We start from the raw sequence: 15,036 nt of genomic DNA on the forward strand, positions 1-15,036 counted from the left end.
CCTGCCCTGGCATTCACCCACACTGAGGCATCGAGCCTTGGCAGGACCAAGGACTTCTCCTCCCACTGATGCCCAACAAGGCCATCCTCTACTACATATGTGATTGGAGCCATGTGTTGCTCCATGTGTACTCTTTGGATGCTGGTTTAGTCCCTGGGATCTCAAGTGTCTATCAACCATTTGAATTTCCTTTTTAGAGAATTCTCTGTTTAGATTTGTACCATATTTTAATTGGATTATTTGGGTTTTTTGATGTTCAGTTTCTTTGAGTCCTCTATTTGTTTTAGATATTAGCTCTTTATTTGATGTGTAGTTGCTAAGAAAACAAACTTTTCCCTATTTATAGTCTGCCACTTTGTCTGAATGATGGTGACCTTTGCCATAGGGAAGCTTCTCAGTTTCAAGACATCCCATGTATTAATTGTTGTTCTTAGTGCCCATGCTAATGGTATTCTGTTCAAAAAGTCTTTTACTGTGCCAATGAGTTCAAGACTATTCCCCACTTTATCTTCTATCATGGTTACTGTATCTGGTCTTGTTTTGAAATCTTTGATGCACTTGGAGCTGGCTTTTGTTTGGGGTGATGAAATAACAGCTCTTCTGGCAAAGATGAGGAGTGGGAGGAAGATTCATCCATTGTTGGTGAGAGTGAAAACTTGGACAGTCACTGTGGAAATGAGTGTGCTGATTCCTTGGAGAGCTGGGAACAGATCTACCCAAGATCCACCTATACTACTCTTGAGCATATACCCAACAGACTCTACAGCCTACTACAGACACACTTTCTCAACTATGTTTATTTCTTCTTTATTCATAATAACCAGAAATTGGAACCAGACTATATGCCTGTCAATTGATGAATGGATAAAGACATTGTGGTACATTTATACTATGAAATATCACTCAGCTGCTAAGAAATTTTCAGGTAAATCAGTGTATCTAGATAAAATCATTCTGATTTTATCCTGGGGTCACACAACCTCAAAGGCAAATATAATGTTATATAACTATACATCAATGTTAACTGTTAAGTCTTCAATAAACAAGCTGTAATCCACATAACTGCAGAAGTCAAGTATAGAGTAATGGGTTAGGGAGAGAGATTGGGTTACCCTAAGAAGGAGTAATGGAATGGATTATTATGGATGGATGGGGAATGAAAGGCAAGAGAGGATAAACAGGTCTGATGAGGGGATGAAAGGTTGACGGAGAGACTATGGAGAGGGACATTTAAAACTAAGAGCTATCTGAGAGGTCATATGGAACCTAATAGAGTTCAGGAAGCTTTCTAAAATATATACATATAAAAATGTAATCTAAATGGGTTTTGCTAAATAAATGGGGTGGACAAAGTCCCAACAGGATACCTCTTATCACCAAATAAAGCCTCTAATTTCTGGAATAGGTTATATTAGGTTATATCCCAGTGGAGCCCCATAGACACCCACACACAACCCAAGACATTGCCAAAGCTATTAGTGCTCTCTGGAAACTGATGGTAAAGTTCTATTTGTGAAGACACTACCTTCCATAGTAGAAGTGGTCCTTGTGCATACCTAGAGCCTTCACCTTTCCTGACTAGAATTCATGGTATTGGAAAGTACTGTGCATGCTACAAAAAGGAAAAGAGTAAATACCAACACAACTACAAAACCTCCCTTCTACAATGATGATCTACCTGCAAGATAAAAACAAAGACTTCATAAAATTCACAGGCAAATGGACAGAACTGGGAAATATCATCCCGAGTGAAGTAACCCAGTCACAAAAAACACACACTATATGTACTCACCAAGAAGTGGATATTAGCCCAATAGCTCATAATACCCATAATACAGTTCACAACCCATTTGAAACTTAAGGAAGACCAAAGTGTACATGCTATAATCCACAGGGAACAAAATAATCAAAGGAGGTAGAGAGAAAGAGGGACCTGGGAGTGAGAGAAGAGGGAGAGGGAAAAAAGGCATCAGAATCAGGTATTAGAAAGGACAGGAGGGGGACTGGAGAGATGGCTCAGCGGTTAATAGCACTGTCTGCTCTTCCAGAGGTCCTGAGTTCAATTCCCAGCAACCACATTTGGCTTATAACCATCTGAAATGGGATCTGATGCCCTCTTCTGTGTGTCTGAAGACAGCTACAGTGTACTCATATAAATAAAATTTAAAAAAAAGAAAGGTCAGGAGGGAAGTACAGAGAGTCAGGAAATTGAATAGAAACATGTAGCAGTGGGAGATGGGAAAGTGGTGGTAGCCACCAGAAAGTCCCAGACTCCAGGGAAGCAAGAGGCTCCCAGGACACAGGGACAAAATTGGAGCAAAGACTGAAGGAAAGGCAATCTAGAAACTGCACCACCTAGGGATCCAACCCACCTGCAGACACCAAACCCCCATACTATTGCCGATGCCAAGAAGTGCTTGCTGACAGGAGCTTGGTATGGCTATTCCCTAAGAGGTTCTACCAGCACCTGACCAATATAGATGCAGATACTCACAGCCAACCATCAGACTGAGCTCAGGGACCCCAATGGAAGAGCTAAAGGAAGGACTGAAAGACCTAAAGGGTATTACAACCCCATAGGAAGAACAATATCAACTAACTGGACCCCCAGAGCTTCCAGGGACTAAACCACCAACCAAAGCGTATACATGGAGGGATCCATGGCTCCAGATACATCTATACCAGAGGTTGACCTTATCTGATCAATGTGAGGGGAGGCTTTTGGTCCTATGGAGGCTCGATGCTGAGCATAGGGGCATGCTAGAGTGGTGATGTGGGAGTGGGAGAGTGGATGAAGGAGCACCCTCACAGAGGCAAAAGGGAGGGAGGAGAGGAAGGATAGGATGGGGGGTTATGTGGAGGGGGTAACCAGGAAGAGTGATATCATTTGAAATGTAAAGGAATAAAATGATTAATAAAAAAAGATTCACGAGTGTAATGGTGGCACAAAGCTTGTGGGATTTAACCAGTCTCATTGGACTTAAGGTCAATGCGATGAGATGGAATCCCTACCAGTCACTGCTTTGAGTGGCCAAGAATCTGACATTGATTGGTCAGGAACATAGGGTAAAGTCATATACTACTGTTCTGCTAAGGAAACATAGCAATAAATAAACAAACAAAAAGTGATTCCTAATGAAATTCTGCTATACCCCGTAGATAAATTACTCAGTCATCATCAGAGAAGCTTTCCCCAGCAGTAGCTGAGAATAGAACTAATGAGCAGCCGGACAATGAGAGACCTTGGAGCACTCCGTTCTACATGAGTCCCCTTCATCGAGTCCCCTCTTCAGGGCTCAGGGAAGCCCCTCAAAAAGGAGGCAGAAATACTGTGAAAGCCAGAGGTGATAGCGGACACAAGGACCAGCAAGGCCTTCTAAACAGAACAGGACCAACACACATAAGAACTCACAGAGACCATGGCAGCAAGCACAAAGTCTGCACAGATCTGGGCCTGGTGGGATGCAAAGACAGAGGGGAAGTAGATACCTGAAAAGCTAAATCCAACTGATATCCGCTCGCACATGAAAAAACCATCCTTTCCGATAGAGTCCCCCTTTATAAACTACACTTAAGACCGCACCCATGCCCAATCATAAAGAAACAACACAAAAGGAACTCAGTGTGGAGATTCTTTGTCTCATAATTCTTTTTCATGTCTTTTTGCTGTTGTTGTTAAAACTTTACAGGTCCTTTGCATTTCTATTTTCTTATTTTTTTATTTGTATGTGATTCCTGTGTGTGAATGTGTCTATGTCTACATCTTTATGTGTTTTTGATCATTTTTTCCTTTGGTCTCTTTTCTTAGGTTTGTTTGTTTTGTTCTATTCCAGTTTGTTTGCTCTTTAACTAATTTTATTTTACTATTACTTTGTAGATGCCTATCTGTATCCGTGTGTGTGTGTGTGTGTGTGTGTGTGTGTGTGAGAGAGAGAGAGAGAGAGAGAGAGAGAGAGAGAGAGAGAGAGATAAAATGTGTACATTGGGATGTGTAAGGAAGTGGGAGGACCTGAGAGACAGTACAGGGGAGATCATAACTAGAATATATTACATTCAACTCTATCATCAATTAAACATAAAATATACTCTACCTACTACCACACACACACACACACACACACACACACACACACACACACACACACACACACACACACATAACCTTCTTTGTAGTGAGTCTGAGATTCCACCAGGAATGGAGGAGTTAATCAAGTTGTAGAGTGTAGAGACACAGTCTCATTTCTTCCTTTTCTTTCAACAAAAATAGGCCTTGAGAAAGTTTGACTGACATTTATGATAATTACATTTGGAGATTAAAATAATTTAAGGTTTCACAAGGCTTAAAATTTATACACCATATTGGGCCTCGTGTGATTATGGCTTCCTTCATATCATTTCAGTAGGGTGTTGAAATCCATTTGATGTGAATGTAATAGTCATTTTAATGGATATTGTTAATTCCTTGTTTTCGGCATAATAGATAAAGGGGGTTTTAATTAAATTCATTGTGCAAGCACTTATCGGGGGTAAAAAAGGTTCAGAAAAATTATTATTTTTCTGACATGACATGTCACGAGCATTGCAAAAGGCAGAAAAGAGCGCAATATCAGAGTGTGGATGCCATTCGAAGTCAGACCAGCTTCCTTTCCCTGCAGATAACACGACAGGCTTCAGACCAAAGCAAAAGAGTGGTGCCAGGCTGTAGTTAAAACACTCCACTTTGAAGCTCCACTTTCTAAGACACCAGAGTATTGGAAAAACCCCGTCCTTACTCTTCCTAACCTAATGGAATTCCTGAAGACCAGATTGCAAGTTCTCAAAAGTCTTAATGGAGAACTAAGTTCTGGTTTCTATAAATTCCAGCTAAAATTATGACAAGAAATGTGAGCTTTGTTCCAGCAGTTCTGGTTCTTGGGTCAGATCAGAAGAAAGTAAGCATCAGTGCTCTCGGGAGGTTCATAGCATTCCTAATTAGAGCCCCTAGTTAACTATGTTTTGTTTTTAAACCTTTGTTTTAAAACCTTTTCCCAATTACAGAGGAGCTATGAAATTATTAAGAGTAACACTCTCGGATAAACATCCAACACACATCACTGAGGTTCTCCATGAATTTTAGTGGAAGACGAAAGCTCTGACTTATGAAATTGTTAGGATTTATACCAAAAGAATCCTATTTTGATTGATTGTTTCTGCTTGGATCATTCAACTCGAAACCTCTGCCCTTGGTTTACTTTTCACAAACATTTGCTATAAATTCTTTAGTGTTGCGAGACGGCATTCAAACAGAAAAATCATTTAATGTAAGAAAGTACTAGAAGCACCACTAAAAAAGAAACCATAAAAATTTCCAACCAATATAACAGTGCTATAAATCAACCTACTCCATTCCTATTGATCTTTCAACATTGAGCACAGATGATACAGCTAAGCAATACAATAATAAAATGTATACTACACATAATTACACATATATAAATATATAATTGTATATGCATATAAAACAGTAGAACTACGCTAATTATTACCTTTGGCTGAAGAAATCCATTTGATTTCACTTGATCTTTCAAATTATTATATTGCAATTCTAATGAGTATGAATCCTCAAATTTTAAAAATTTGCAAAATGATTTGAAGAATTAGGTTGGGCAAAGTAAATGTAATCAAAACCCACTGCATGAAATCCCCAAGGAAATTTTAAAAATAAGAAAGTAAACAAAAAAGAAATAACAAAGATAACTGGGTGGTTTGTATGCAAAAGTCTTTTATACAATTCAAGATGCTGGACAGTGAGGTCGTGTCTGGCTAGAAAATAACATAGGAAGAAGGTTGTAGGAAGTTTAATTTTAGATATATTAAGATTGAAATATATCAGGTAGACAGAAGATGGTGGCTCGGTGACTGATGTTTGTAAGTATAAAAGAAATGGTTTGATCATATGATTATATAAAAATATGCATACAGAGTAACATTATATATTATATTGACTCAGCAGGTTATATTTAAGAATATACATAAGTGTGTGTGTGTCTGTGTGTGTGTGTGTGTCTGTGTGTGTGTGTGTGTCTATGCAGAAATGCAATAACTATTGGAGAAAAAAGAGGCCATGAATTTTAAGGACAGTGTAGATGGATAAATGGAAGTATTTGAAGGGCAAAATGGTGTAGTTAAATTGTAGTCATACAAAAAAGATAATACATAAGGACACGTAAAAACGAGAGAAAAATAAGAGAAAATTATACTAAAAGTCTTGGAGACATGAGCATTTAAATGGTAAAGAGACCCAAAAAAGAAGTAATGGTTATGGGCACAAATCTACCAGCATAGCAATCATGGGCTGTCTATGTCTCACTCTCACTGAAAAGGTATCCCATGAAAATCTCCTGCTCCTCAGGCTTATAGTAATCTCAAAACCTTTATAGAGTCAGCTTGTCATCTAAGGTCCGCAATCAGACCTTCCCAATATGATTTAAAGCTATGGTTCCCATCATAACCCTCCAGCATAGCCCTCAGTTTAAGCCAATCAAAATAACCCATTTTCTTTAAATTTTGCATGCCCTGTTCAGCTCCTCTGTCTTCATTCACACTGTTTACTCTTCCATGAATTCCCACGTCCCCTTGCAAAGCATCTTCACCAGACATCATTCATCATCATTATCCATGGTTTATAAGTAGCTAAAAATAGTCCCAACCAGAGTCACTAACATCAAGAAGAGTGGGGGAACTATGATATGACTTTTTTCAGGGTCTACAAATAATCTAGAACTCAACTTGGCAGGGAGCTTCTACAAATAAATCTCATTTAATCTCAAAGCAACCACATAGAATCCCTGTGAGAAATCACAATAGTAGGGCTCATTCATTTACTTAGTAAATATTTACCGAAAGCATATTATTTGCCAGCCACTTTGCTAGATGCTAAACAATGGTGAAGCAAACAAAGTCCATGGTTTGCCCCTACAAAGAGCTAACAATAGTGGGAGAGGCAAATACCCAAAATATAATTGTGTAAACAAATATGTAATAATGAGTTTGAGAAAAGGCCGGAATAGAAAAAGATGGTCAATTAACTCAGAGTGGGGGACTCTCTTTAAGGCTGAGAATTCAAAGATGAGTAGCCAGATTAAATAAGGGGGAAATATAGGGAGGGAGAGGAATTCACAAATGGCCAATGTTTCCTGAAATAAATTGGCAAATGGGTAAAATAGGAGATCCATGTGGCTGAACTTCAAGAAATCAGGGGCGCCCAATTTATGTATCCTTGTTGACCACATTCAAAGCTTTAGGTTAACTTATAAACAAAAGATAGTTAAGGAAACTAGAATGAGATACTACTTAGAAAAGTTGAATATATAATTCACTCAAGTCATAAGTGGAAGACTAAAAGATCACCCAAGAGGTCAATTGTCTGACATTTTCTGAAAGATTATAGTCTCTACCTATACCTAGACACAGAGTCTAAAAGACATGGACACTCTCAGCATAGCTTGGGTGGGCTCAACTCAGATTTGAATATAGTTCTCTGTTCAAATTCAAAGTCTTAGCTGATCATCTCTGAAAGAGCATAACCTTTTGGCTATATGGCACCCTGGAAGACCAGACTCCTTCAAGTGTGGAGTGCCTTTTATATCAGCCATTAGTAATGTTAAGCCCATTTTCATTTTCTATGGTCTCCTACAATAAATGGAGTTCAGCAAAATGTTTGGAATGGTGTTGCCATTGACATCAGGAATCTATTTTGCATTTACTAGAAACCAATCTTAGATCAGCAGGTATTTTATGAGGTAGTAAGGCAAGATAACCTGAATTCCACATCTGACTCTATTCTCACTGATGAGACAGCTCTGGGCTAGACACTTTAGGACTGCAGTTTCATCTATAAAATGAGGATAGTGTGACTCATAGCACTATGTAAAGATTTGGCAAGGTTATATGTATATACATATACATATACATATACAATACATATACATATACATATACATATACATATACATATACATATACATATACATATACATATACACACTGGCAATAGTGCCTAGCACAGTCAACACCACAAAATGATTTTTGCTAATGTTATCAGTACTATGAAATGATTCATAACTTATAGTCTTTTCCCAATCTGTTAGTTGCCATTTTGTTCTATTGACACTGACCTTTGCTATACAGAAGCTTTGCAATTTTATGAGATCCCTTTAGCGATTCTTGATCTTAGAGCATAAGCCATTAGTGTTCTGTTAGGGAAATTTCCCCCAGTGCCCATGTGTTCCACTTTCTCTTCTACTTTCAGTGTACCTGTCCTTCAACAGAGGAATGGATACAGAAAATGTGGTATATTTACACAATGGAGTACTACTCAGCTATTAAAAACAATGACATCATGAAATTCTTAGGCAAATAGAAAAACTAGAAAATATACTGAGTGAGGTAACCCAGTCACAAAAGAACACACATGGTGTGCACTCATTCACTGATAAGTGGATATTATCCCAAAAGCTCAGAATACCCAAGATACAATTCACAGACCACATGAAGCTAAAAAGGAAGGAAAACCAAAGTATGGACGCTTTAGTCCTTCCTGGAGGAGGGAAAAAGTACTTTCACAGGAGGAAATATGGAGAAAAAGTATCGAGCAGAGACTGAATGAAAGGTAGAGCAGAGACTGCCCTACCTAGGGATCCACCCCATATATAGACACCAAACCCAGACACTACTGCAGATGCCAAGACATGCTTGATGACAAGAGTCTGATATAGCTGTCTCCTGAAAGGCCAGAGCATGACAAATACAGAGGCAGATGCTCACAGCCAACCACTGGATTGAGCATGGGGTCCCCAGTGGGGTAATTAGAGAAAGGACTGAAGGAGTTGAATGGATTTGCAGCCCCATAGGAATAACAACAATATCAACCAACCAAATATCCCAGAGCTCCCAGGGACTAAACCACCATCCAAAGAGTACACATGGTGGGATCCATGGCTCCAGCTGCATATGTAGCAGAAGATGGCCTTCTCAGGCATCATTGCAAGGAGAGGCCCTTGGTCCTGTAGAGGCTCAAATACCAGTGTAGGGGAATGTCAGGGCAGGAAGGCAGGAGGGGGTTGGTGGGTGGAGGAGCACACTCATAGAAGCAGGGGAGGAGGATAGAGTAGGGAGTGTCTGGAGGGGAAACCAGGAAAGGGGCTAACATTTGAAATGTAAATAAATAAAATATACAATAAAAAAAGAAGATATTTCCTAATTCCAGAAATAGTAAGGCAGAGGGCAAAGTCTGGCAGTCAAAAAAGAATGTGTATATAGTGGATTACATTGATGGACTTTCATATATTAAACCATCCCTGCATCCCTGGGATGCAGCCTACTTGATCATGATGGATGATCATTTTGATGTGTTCTTGGATTCGGTTTGCAAGAATTTTATTGAGTATTTTTGCGTCAATATTCATAAGGGAAATTTGTCTGAAGTTCTCTTTCTTTGTTGGGTCTTTGTGTGGTTTAGGTATAAGAGTAATTGTGGCTTCATAGAAGGAATTTGGTAGTGCTCCATCTGTTTCTATTTTGTGAAACAGTCTGGACAGTATTAGTCTGAGGTCTTCTATGAAGGTCTGATAGAATTCTGCACTAAACCCATTTGGTCCTGGGCTCTGACCTCCACATCAAACCAGATATACTCAAACTAATAGAAAAAAAAAGTGGGTAAGAGTCTTGAACACATGGGCACTGGGGAAAATTTCCTGAACAAAACACCAATGGCTTATGTTCTAAGATCAAGAATCGACAAATGGAACCTCCTAAAACTGCAAAGCTTCTGTAAGGCAAAAGACACTGTCATTAGGACAAAATGGCAACCAACAGATTGGGAAAGATCTTTACCAATTCTACATCTGATAGAGGGCTTATATCCAAAATATACAAAGAACTCACGAAGTTAGACCGCAGGGAGACAAATAACCCTATTAAAAATGGGGTTCAGAGCTAAACAAAACATTCTCAGCTGAGGATTATCGAATGGCCAAAAGCACCTAAAGAAGTGTCTTTAGTCATCTTTAGTCATCAGGGAAATGCAAATCAAAACAACCCTGAGATTCCACCTCACACCAGTCAGAATGGCTAAGATGAAAAACTCAGGTGACAGCAGATGCTGGTGAGGATGTGGAGAAAGAGGAACACTCCTCCATTGTTGGTGGGATTGCAAACTGGTACAACCATTCTGGAAATCAGTTTGGAGGTTCCTCAGAAAATTGGACATTCCATTTCCTGAGGACCCAACTATACCTCTCCTGGGCATATACCCAAAAGATGCTCCAACATATAACAAAGACACATGCTCCACTATGCAGCCTTATTTATAATAGACAGAAACTGAAAAGAACCCAGATGCCCTTCAACAGAGGAATGGATTCAAAAAATGTGGTACATCTACATAATGGAGTACTACTCAGCTATCAAAAACAATGACTTCATGAAATTCATAGGCAGATGGAATGAACTAGAAAATATCATCCTGAGTGAGGTAACCCAATCACAGAAAAACACACTTGGTATGCATGCACTCATTGATAAGTGAATATTAGCCCAAAAGCTCGAACCAAGATGCAATCCACAGACTACAGGAAGCTCAAGAAGAAGGATCACCAAAATTTGGATGCTCCCACTCCTTCTAAAAAGGGGGGAAATATCCATAGGCGAGATTATGGAAACAAAGTTTAGAGCAGTGACTCAAAGAACGGCCATTCAGAGCCTGCCGTACATGTGATCCATATATAGACAGCCACCAAAACTAGATAAGATTGATGAAGCTAAAAAATGCATGCTGAAAGGGACCGGATATAGATCTCTCCTGAGAGACACATCCAGATCATATCCAATATAGAGGTCAATGTTAGCAGCAAACCACCGAACTGAGAACAGGACCCCCTTGGGAGAAATGAGAGGAAGGATTGAAAGAGTTGAAAGAGTTTGCAACCCCGTAAGAACAACAATGCCAACCAACCAGAGCTTCCAGTGACTAAACCATTACTGAAAGACTATACATGGACTGACCCACGATTCCAACTGCATATGTAGCAGAGAATAGCCTTGTTGGGGCACCAGTGGAAGGGGAAGCCCTTGGTCCTGCCAAGGTTAGACCTCCAGTGCAGGGGAATATCGGGGGCAGTAAGGGGGATGGACGGGAGGGAATACCCGTATGGGAGTGGGGGAGGGGATGGAGGCTTATGGACAAGAAACCGGGAAAAGGAATAACATTTGAAATGTAAGTAAAGAATATATCTAATAAAAAAAAGAAAATAAATTTTAAAAAAAAGAAAAAAAGAAAAGAGTGTCATACACCGTATTGATCAGCCTAACAAGCACAAAGATACTGTGAATTTTCTTGAAACCCTTTTCAAACTTGAATGGAGCTTTCTAGAAGATGCACAGTCTTTGGCTCATTTCTCCCTGCTGTCTTTATGCGAAGCCACTTCCTTCAAACATTTCGAAGGGATTGATGAGTTCATTTCCTGAGTAGTTTATTTGGAAATCTGATACAAGTTAGAGACAAAACAGTCAAGCTCAAAAGGAACCATGAGAATATTCATATTACACTCTCTACTCCTTCGGAAAACATGAGCTGAATATGTCCAAGGACTCAATCCTTTGCGTGATTCATTTGTTAACTTTAAATTGGAAAGCATTTTTAAATTCATCAATCAAACCCTTAACTTTTTACTACTCATTTAGACCACAGAGTGACATGTGTTTATGGCGTTAGCTCTGGAACACAATTAAGGAAAAATTAAAACCTCCTGTACTGGTTCTAGCCGCTTATTCATAGTTAACCTTTTGAAGTTCATGCTCATTATACACATATATATCTCCATGACCTTAATAAAACTGGAATTCTACTGTACACAATGAACTAAATTTCATCAAGTAGTCCTAAGCAATTGTATAAAGCTTTACTTTTCTACAACACAGACTGTCATCAACGATAATAATACAATTATACAATTATAATTCATTATTGCCATTAAATCGTTTGCAACTATGAGATTGCTTGCATCAGCACTTTAGCATTATTTGGAGATCAGCATGGCCATTACTTTAGAGCAATCATACATAAGGTATATTATTAGATTAAAGGATATAAACATTTTAAGACATCAATATATGTGCATAACTTGTACCAGGATCACGCTGGTTTGCCTCCTGCTGAGAGAAGGCTTATACTGGTTAAATATGAAAATGGAAAACCTTAAAGTTTCAATAACTCAAAATAACAATTTCTGCTCTTAGCTAGAATCAAATTAAAAATAGGAGAATAAAAACAAAGAGAAGACACAGTCTAGCTTTTTAAAAATTCGTGTGTAGTCTCCATGACACAAAAACATTTGATTCTCCAATGGTTCCCACTGCAAGAGCATCTCCTGTCTTATATTCATGGTATTTTTTAAAAAGTATCCTGGGAAACTACCAGTAAGTACAAATGACTCCACACACCGTAAGCCCGCTCCTCTTGGTTGTTCTTTGATTGTTTGCTTGCTTGCTTGTATTAATCAGAAAATATTAGGGCACATAAATGCTTTCATAAATATCTAAAGAATGTCTTAGCACTCCAAAGCTTTAAAAATTCACATTTTTGGTTCAAATTAAGAAAAAAAAAATCTGTCTAGAAAACATCAACTGTGTTTTCCAAGCTTTGTCATTTCCCTCCATGTCCATGGTTACCATGGCTCCCTTGTCGAAGGATCCATCTATGAAAACAGTCATTGTTGATCTCCGGCCTCATTGTTTTCATCTTTTCCAGATCTTCTCTGGTGATCCATCTTTCCTGATTCCCTGCTTTCAATGCCACTTTGTGATTTGCATTTCACCAGGCAGTAGAATTGGGGGACAAAAAGCTTAGAATGAAAGTTGCCAGGAGGAAAAGATAGAGGTTTTTCTAATACCCGGATGAATAACTACTATAATTGACTCAAATATATGAGCATAAGTCATGAGAGCTGAGTATGTGTGGGCTCTGAAATGTGTCATGAGCAGAGGGGATTAATCTCATTAGTCATAGAGTGCCGGGTGGTTTGAACAGAAGAATTCAATGGATTTTTACCTTCTTGCCCCAGACATTTCACCTGTTTTGTGTGGATAAATTAAGCTTTGATATTTTCGTGTGTGATGTGAGTATATGTACAGAATTTCTCATCTATTCAGTATTAAATGTTCACTGGAAAGGTTCCCCTTGGGATGAGCATCTGTACACAAAATGGCATTTGTAAACAATGTCCGGTGGCCTTAGCTCTGTGATGAGTGCACTCTGGAGGCAAGGGCTCCTATTTCTCAAGGGCTACCTCATGCCCTTCAAGGCTGCTTGTCCTGCAGAACTAGAGAGGAAAGAGGAAAGTGCCAGAAACAATCTACCCTTGAGAACAGCTACAAGATAACCCTTTCCAACTGACGTCACTATTATTTTTTTTTTCTTTTTTTCGGAGCTGGGGACCAAACCCAGGGCCTTGCGCTTGCTAGACAAGCGCTCTACCACTGAGCTAAATCCCCAACCCCGGTCACTATTATTTATCCCAGCATAACAAGTGCTTGTGGTAGGAGAGGCAAACATTATGTGTGGAGAGGTTACTCTGCCCAGAACTGTAAATGGGGAATCGAGCTGTACTATTTTAACCAAGCTTCCCCGGTTGTTTCTTCTGAGTGTTGTAAATGCCCAATCAGATGATCTCCTATTTATCTGCTTCTTGCTATTTATTCTTTTACTTTTGTTTGTTGTATGCTAATAAACTCCATTATTTGAAACCAAAGGCTTATTGTGAATCATCCTCTGAACAGACAGCATGCCATTTATGGAACTACAGACTGACCAAAAGTTCAGATTGACCTCGTATGAGATAAAAGTATTTCAAGGGAATTCAATGAATTCTTTCTCTCCTTTATATTTTTATAGAACTAATGGATATTCACTGAGGAAACCTCTAGGCTGGTGATGCTGAAGTTTGTTATAGCAACACAAGAAAGAAAATATAGAGTAAGAGCTTTAGGAATTATTAGGAAATGGGGGAAGATAAAAACATGTATAATATTTTATAGATGTAACCCATTTTACACTCATAAAATCAGATAATTCTCTCCCAGATTCAATGTTCTGAGTCTGTGTTACCGTGATATACAAATGAGCTATGAAGAATCTGTGAGGCCCACATGTAAATGTTGCTTCCAATTATCAATCATAACAATTTAGTGCCAGAAGTTATTCAAAGGTGACAATTCATGTAAATAATTAAAGGTAAATAGGAATCGTTAAAATGTTCATGGACTTCAAACACAGCTATCACCCTTTTGCTAAGATGACATTGATTTGATTCTTTCGTATGAGTAGAAAATAAAGTTTGAGAAGATGAGAATTTCCCTAGACTCATTATTATTCTAAATTAATCATGCCATTCCATTTCTGTTAGGCAGTGATAAATTGGGAATGAACATCTGAAGGAATTCTAGACAGTGAGACAAAGCAATTGAATTCTCAAAGGAGGATCCCAAGAAAAACGTTTTGTAGGCTGATTAAAATACACACAAAAGAAGGAATTCCCATCCTGTGCTTGTACGCTACTCAGTGAGGCTGCAGAAACCAACCTGGGAACACAAGGAAAGAGCCTTGAGAACACGAGCCACCAAGCCAAGTGTGACAGGATACAAAGACAAACCCTAAGCTTGGAAAACATCCCGTAACACTGAGTGACTCTTGAAATATCCCATCTTTGGATTTCTTCTTTAGTAAGACTATCTGTTCTTTCCTTTTATTATTTCAACTGCCTTTAATTAAGTATTCCATTACTTGCCTCTGAGCTCATCCTAAGTGTAATACCTGATTGGACCTGAGATTCACTTCTAGGAAAAGACCAAGACTATGTCTGCTTAGCTTCTGGCTTGTTCCCTGCCATAATTAGTTTCAGTTGCCTTCGTGATACACCTGGAAACAGGAAGCCTGAACTGGCGAATTGGCTCTATCTGATTGTGTGCAGATCCATGGAGCATTTTCTTGATGTGATGTAG

The sequence above is a fragment of the Rattus rattus genome, chromosome 7, assembly GCF_011064425.1.
Source record: "Rattus rattus isolate New Zealand chromosome 7, Rrattus_CSIRO_v1, whole genome shotgun sequence".
In the NCBI taxonomy this organism is placed as follows: domain Eukaryota; kingdom Metazoa; phylum Chordata; class Mammalia; order Rodentia; family Muridae; genus Rattus; species Rattus rattus.